Source organism: Pinus tabuliformis, chromosome 1_2, assembly GCF_031772625.1.
Source record: "Pinus tabuliformis cultivar Carrire ecotype Pingquan chromosome 1_2, CPIR1, whole genome shotgun sequence".
Taxonomy (NCBI): domain Eukaryota; kingdom Viridiplantae; phylum Streptophyta; class Pinopsida; order Pinales; family Pinaceae; genus Pinus; species Pinus tabuliformis.
Window position 1 is genome coordinate 729,086,223 of NC_142298.1, and position 6,990 is coordinate 729,093,212.

Consider the following 6,990-nt stretch of genomic DNA (forward strand, 5'->3'; position numbering starts at 1 on the left):
GATTTTGGAGAAAGATTTTCATTTTTTTTTTTTTTTGTTGAATCGACCTTTTTCCTTTTAATTTAATAAATGGTATAGTATTGAATAAAAAATAAAAATATTTAGAAATTTAGGTAATTTGGAACTTTAATATAGTAAAAAAATTTGTTAAATTTATTTTTTGAAAAAATAACAGACATCGAAGTCATCTCGGCACAATGACGAACTAAACTTTCATACTTACAAAAATAAATAACATAACCGTTATTTGAAATTTGTTTTAATGGTTTTTCGAACCCATGATGCTCTTTCGGGATCAAAGATGAGCTCCCACGTAGGCCAGTAATGCAAATCTTGTTTCAGTGTAAAAACGTGGGTTCCTCCATCCCACGATATTGCTTTGACACGAACGAACTCCCCATCCTTCAATTCCTTTATAACCTCTTTAAAAATCTGAAGATTTGGGATCGGTTTTCCATTAATCTCCACAATCCACGGATTCGCAGAAATCCCACATCTACTTGCAGCGTTGCCACCAAAACAGAATGACACATATACCCCGTACCCTTCTTCTGGAGAGAATCCATATGCACGGACAGCAATTCTCGGCTCATGAAGAACACATCCACACCAACTCACAATGTGTTTAGGTTCAAACCCATCACTCACATCGGTGCCTACAGAAAGTTCCAACTCCGAACCTTGGCGAAAAACTGTTATTCTTAAATTTCCTTCTTCATCCTTGCACTGTTCACAAGCGTTCTCTATATCACGGAAATCGGTAATTGGCTTCCCGTCAATTGCCAATAGCATGTCCCCTGGCAGCAAGGTATGTTGAGCGCTTGATCCAACCCAACAATTCTTCACCTGAAGTACGTGTGGTCTGATGTGTGCTAACTTTGTAATCCAGTTATCACTGAGTCCAAAGCCACGCGCCTTTAAAAGTAAAATGGGAGCAAGTTCCACCTCTAAAATGCGAACAATAGGTTTACACATTTTAGTTCCATTTATAAGCAAAGGTGGACCATCCGGAGTTCCATTTATAATTTTGTGTAGCACTTTACTTACAGCATAAATCGGAATTCCTCCAATCTCAGTTCTAGAGAATCTGCCCCATAATGCCCGAACATTACCATGTTCATTGACTAGTACGCCTGAAGAACCTAGCCCAAAATCTGTGTCTACTTTGATAATGTCAATATTATTTTTAGAAGCCTTAGGCTTTATGACAAAGCACTTGAGAGATCGAGCAATTAAGCCCTGATAGAAAGAAAAAGAAACAAGATATACAGCATCACCTACGTGTAAAACCGGTTCAGGAAGAAGAGAAGCTACACGGATGGCAGAAGCCCCAGATGGACCTAATGCAGCAGGGTCATATGTTATTAATGCATAATTGTGTATAGGATGCAGAAAAACCACCTCTCCATGCATGCTCAGTGGGAAGGCAGCAAAATTCAACGTGACATCTGATACACAAACGGGCACTGCAAACTTGTCAACCGCAACTATTCCAACAGTCTTAGATTGATAGATCACAACCCCTGTAGCTAAAAAATAGCTTTGGTTCACACCATGAATCATAGAAAATGCTGGTATATCTACTAGAACCGTCACAAGGGTTGGCTCAATGACTTTCTCAGCGTCAAATGACGCCTTGGAAACTAAACTTTTGGAATCTGACACATTCTCATCAAACACTTCAGATGAAATATCCCCTTGCCCATCTGGTTCGATCGCTGAACATGAAACTAAACTTTCGGAATCTGACATATTCTCATGAATCACTTCAGATGAAGTATTCCCTTGCTCATCTGGTTCGATCGCTGAACATGAAACTAAACTTTCGGAATCTGACATATTCTCATGAATCACTTCAGATGAAATATCCCCTTGCCCATCTGCTTCGATCGCTGAACATGAAACTAAACTTTCGGAATCTGACATGTTCTCATGAATCACTTCAGATGAAATATCCCCTTGCCCATCTGGTTCGATCGCTGAACATGTATGATCCCCTTGCCCATCTGGTTCAATGGCTGAACATGTAAATGGCAAGATTGCAGGCCTCTTATTCCATAGTCCAGTCACATCGTCTCGAGTGTACAGCTCAGGCTCTGAATACCACTCATGCATATCAACAATCATAACAACAGTTTTGGTTACACCGCGTTCATTCATAAATTCCAGCGAAGTCCGTGTCCCTCTTGATAATTTGGAAAATATCGATATAAAATCTTCAACACTTTTGATTTTTTGTCTTGAGAGTCCTAGAATGATGGCACGGTGCGGAACACCTGCCTTTGACAACATAAACCCTGGTCTAGCAACATATGGTAGACCGCAGACGAATCGGAAATTCCTGGCCTGTTGGTACGACAGAGGATGAATCACGCCACCACTTATTTCCAAGAAATAATGAGGAGTTATTGAGTGCAAGTCCTGGACCTCCAAAGTAACCTTTAGAGGAACGCCACTCCTCTCAACCTCTACATCGACGGTCTTCCCAACATTATCATCCAGCAGTGTCTCCAACTTCAAAAATTGTGTTACAATTTCATCATTCACTCGTACAAGTAAATCCCCGGCCTTCAAGGGCGTCTTGTGAGCACTAGCAGGACCTCCAGGGACGACCGAAGCTATAGCAAGAATTCCCGTCTCGGAAGGAGAGGTCTGTCTCGTAAGCTCTTCAGTCTTACGTTGAAGCCCTAATCGACGCGCCTCATCAAATCCTCTGTGAACAAGGGTCATCTGGAGCGTGCCTCGAGGAATATCGACAGCACTACCGTCCTTAGAGTTTTGTATAATTCTCAACGCTCTTTGCACTTTGTCCAGCGGAAGAAAATATGCTGTACAACTCTCATTTTTGCCGCCAGCATTCAGTGCTACTGCTCGACCATCACAATCAATTACAGGTGCGCCCCTTGTCCCTCCGTATATCCTTGACGCTGCCTGCAAATAAAACGTATTGAAGTCGTTGTAGCCATTATTCTTATAGTGAGGGGCCTCTCGATCCACTCGGTCCAACGTTCCTGTCATAATGGAAAGACTTCCATCACCGTCATTACCCACCACCCGGATATCCAATCCAACCACCGCAGCTTCTGGCGCAAGAGGGATTTCTTCACATTTCATAAACTGAAGCGCTGCTGGATCAAAACGGAAAAATCCAAAATCGTGAACAGGGTCACGGTAAAGAGGATAAACTGGAATCTCCTCGAGATTAAAGAACCTAGCCTCGGCAACAATAGGTCCAGGCTTGACCACCCGGCGGTTGGTGAGAATGATCCCGCGTGTTTTGTCGACTATGAAACCTGTGTCACTGCTACTCCCCTCAATCTCTGTGTCAAAAGCCCGAGTGCAAATGGTTCGAAGCACCACTACCGCCGGAACAACCTTGTTCAATGTCTTTCTCCACTTCTCTGCCGCATCATTTTCCATGCTTAAACTACTAGATTATTGTACTGTATTGTTAGATCACAAAATTCAATCACTAAGGATATAATTGGAACAATCACGACGGATTTTTTCGTTTATATAAAAAGCTCGGTCGTGTAACCGGAGACATTCCAACTGACACACCGTTTCACGGTGAGCAAATGAACCAGTACACTTCCAGATCTAAGTACCTTAACTTTAAAATTTCAAATAAAATTTCAAATTTTGATAACATAGTTACACATTATATTGGAATGTAGAATAAGCTTTTTGGCCATGAATTTATTATAAGATTTAGTACTCTTAGGCCTTTGCTTTACTTTTGTGTTTTTTTAGTTTTAGTATTTTATTTCAAAAATGTATGATTATTAGTTTTGTATTTTTTAAGATTAGGATTGATGCTTTATTTTAAAAACGCATGTTTATTAGCTTTGTGTTTTTCTTTTATGTGTATATTTTGCATTTTATTTAAAAAAATATTTATAACTTTATTATAATTTTTTTAGTTAAATTTTAAATATTCTAATTATTTGATTATTTTGTATTAGCCTTTGTTATATGGTTTATGATGAACATAACCCATCAAAAAGAGTTTAGAGATTAAATGTTACCTATATTTACTTATTGTTCCACATGCATGCTCATCTTTCAAGGTAACCTTGTTTACCTATTTGTGGAGTATCTAAAAAATAAACTATAAGCTTTGTATTGGACTTTTTGGTTTTGGATATTAAAAGTTGTAATAATTATTACTAAAGATTACTTTTTTTAGTTAGAGTATTTATTAGTTCCTGTTATCTTGGAATGGCATGTGAGTATAGTAATTAAACCCTATCATCTAGCAATGGCATGGAATTATAGTCACTAAACCCTACCATCTAGCAATGGCATGGAACTATAGTAATTGATTGGCGATGTTAAATCGATTAATTCACATGTTTGTTAATCTTCCCGACCACGTATATGCAAAGTTTTCAGGCACATATGATTTCACGATCTTATTTGGCCTCGATTTGGCCTCTTCCCAAGAGGAAGAGGCAAAACTATATATTATATTTAGTCATTTACCTTGCATTTAAAACATTATTTTGAAAGCATTTATTAGTTCCTGTTATCTTGGAATGGCATGTGACTATAGTAATTAAACCCTACCATCTAGCAATGGCATGGAACTATAGTCACTAAACCTTACCATCTAGCAATGGTATGGAGCTATAGTAATTGATTGGCGATGTTAAATCAATTAATTCACATGTTTGTTAATCTTCCCGACCACGTATATGCAAAGTTTTCAGGCACATATGATTTCACGATCTTATTTGGCCTCTTATTTGGCCTCGATTTGGCCTCTTCCCAAGAAGAGGAAGCAAAACTATATATTATATTTAGTCATTTACTTTGCATTTAAAACATTATTTTGAAAATGTTTGAAACTAATACTAGCATTAAAGAAAACAATAAATGTTAATTCAGGAAGGGTATTAGCATTAAAGAAAGTTAAAACATTATTTTGAAAATGTTTGAAACTAATATTAGCATTAAAGAAAGCAATAAATGTTAATTCACGAAGGGTATTAGCATTAAAGAAAGCAATAAATGTTAATTCACGAAGGGTATTAGCATTAAAGAAAGCAATAAATGTTAATTCACGAAGGGTAAATGTTTTCATTTGATAACAAAACTTACGCTTTATTTCAAAAATCACCTCAACCTGTCAGTTATATAGCCATGCATAAGCGATGTCTGCTAGTTATATAGCCATGCATAAGCCATGTCTGCCGGCTATATAGCCCTGCATAAGCGATGCTTGACAACCTGCCACCTATTTCAAAAGTCAATTTACCTTTCAGCAAAAGAAAAGTAAGGTGTTTTAAGCGTCCTTCAACTTTACCTATCATATCAATGTTGAATTTGAAGTACATAATTAGATTCACTGTAAAAAAACATACCTGTGCAGAGAAAAGAATGTAGGGTGACCCTCAAACCAACCCTGTTTTGTGGCTCTAGCCTTCTGTCTGAATAAACAAGCAATTTATCACTATTAAATATGGTTAAATAAGGTAAAAAGACATTCTTTCAATGATTAACACGGTGATTAACATTGTGCTTTTGGAAGTGCTTACATGCAGAATATTACCAGAATAAACAAGCAATTTATCACTGTTAAATATTTTTAAAATGGTAAACATAGTGATTAACATTGTGCTTTTGGAAGTTCTTACATGCAGAATATTACCATATTATTAATCACTGTGATTTTGCAAGTTCTTACATGCAGAATATTACCACATTATTACCTCCCGGCAACGGTAATGAGCACTAGCGATGATTGACTATCAACTGCCCTTTCGGCACTAACCAACCCGAGCTGGGCTATAAGTTGCAAGTTCGACTGCCCTCAATCCACGTATTGCATGTTATTCATCCACGTATTGCATGTTGTTTTCTAGAAAATAGGGTTGTGAGGCAAGTAGCCCTCGTGTTCTGGAAAATAGGATTGTGCCCACGCGAGGAGCCCACATGGTTCTTTACATGTTTCATTGTTTAAATATTTGGTTCGACATGGATCAAGCCTAGGAATGAGAGACTGAAACCTGCCAAGCTAGAGGGACAAGCGTCATCGATATATTTATTACGATGCATGCCACAAAAATGCCCATTAAGGGCAAGTGATATGAAGATTTAAATAGAAGATAAGAATAGATATGTGTATCTGTTAGTATAGTGCATTGTGTTTTGATGTAGGTTTTAGATTCATATGAGAAAATATCTTTGCGGGGATGAGGTAGGTTTTGGTGTTATCGTTAAGGCCAAGGGACTATCACATATTCAATTTTATGAAATGTGTATTCTAATTGTTGTTGAAGCATGGGATTTTATCTCATCTTAGAGATTTTTCCTATTATATCCCTTGTTTATTGATTGTCATGTGTTTTTTTTATGCATATATGATGTCTTGTTAATGTAATGATATAATATATAGGATGCTTTAATGTGGATGAATCTATTTTATTTTGTGTATGATATACTCAATTATGATAAATTGAACATTGTGATTATTTTAATATCTAATAATTAGAAGCAACTCTACGCAACTCTACACTGACTTAGAAAATCTCTCTTAGTTAAGAAAAATCATACCATTAAATATTTGTTATGTGACCTTTGAGTGATTTATAGGAGGTATTCTCATTCAAAATAATTTTAGGTTGTTTCTATAGATTTGTATTATATTTTTCAATGGTACATGAGTGATAAAAATTACCTTAGTATTTCGGATTTGCTAGTTTAATATGTGTTATATAAATTCATCGGCTAGTGTAATTTTTAATTTTTTAAAACAAATCTATTTTCTATAAAAATCCATCATAGATGAGACCGTGATGATTTATCATCTTAACTGATAGACCAAGCACGTGGTTTATTTAAACAAGGATGAAAATTTATATTTAAATTAAAGTACATTTGATATGGCAGAAAAGGGGGGGTGGAGTCGCTAAATTTGGTGGCCCTAACAAAATTAGAATGTTGCTACAACCTTCACTAGAATTAGAGATATTCCCAACGTATTAA

At 36.7% G+C, this 6,990-nt stretch overlaps 1 pseudogene; it reads right to left on the minus strand.

The window, feature by feature from the left end:
• Nucleotides 1-243: 243 nt before the first annotated feature.
• LOC149207830 (protease Do-like 7 pseudogene) lies at nucleotides 244-3,420 on the minus strand (annotated as a pseudogene).
• Between the last annotated feature and the right edge of the window lie 3,570 nt (nucleotides 3,421-6,990).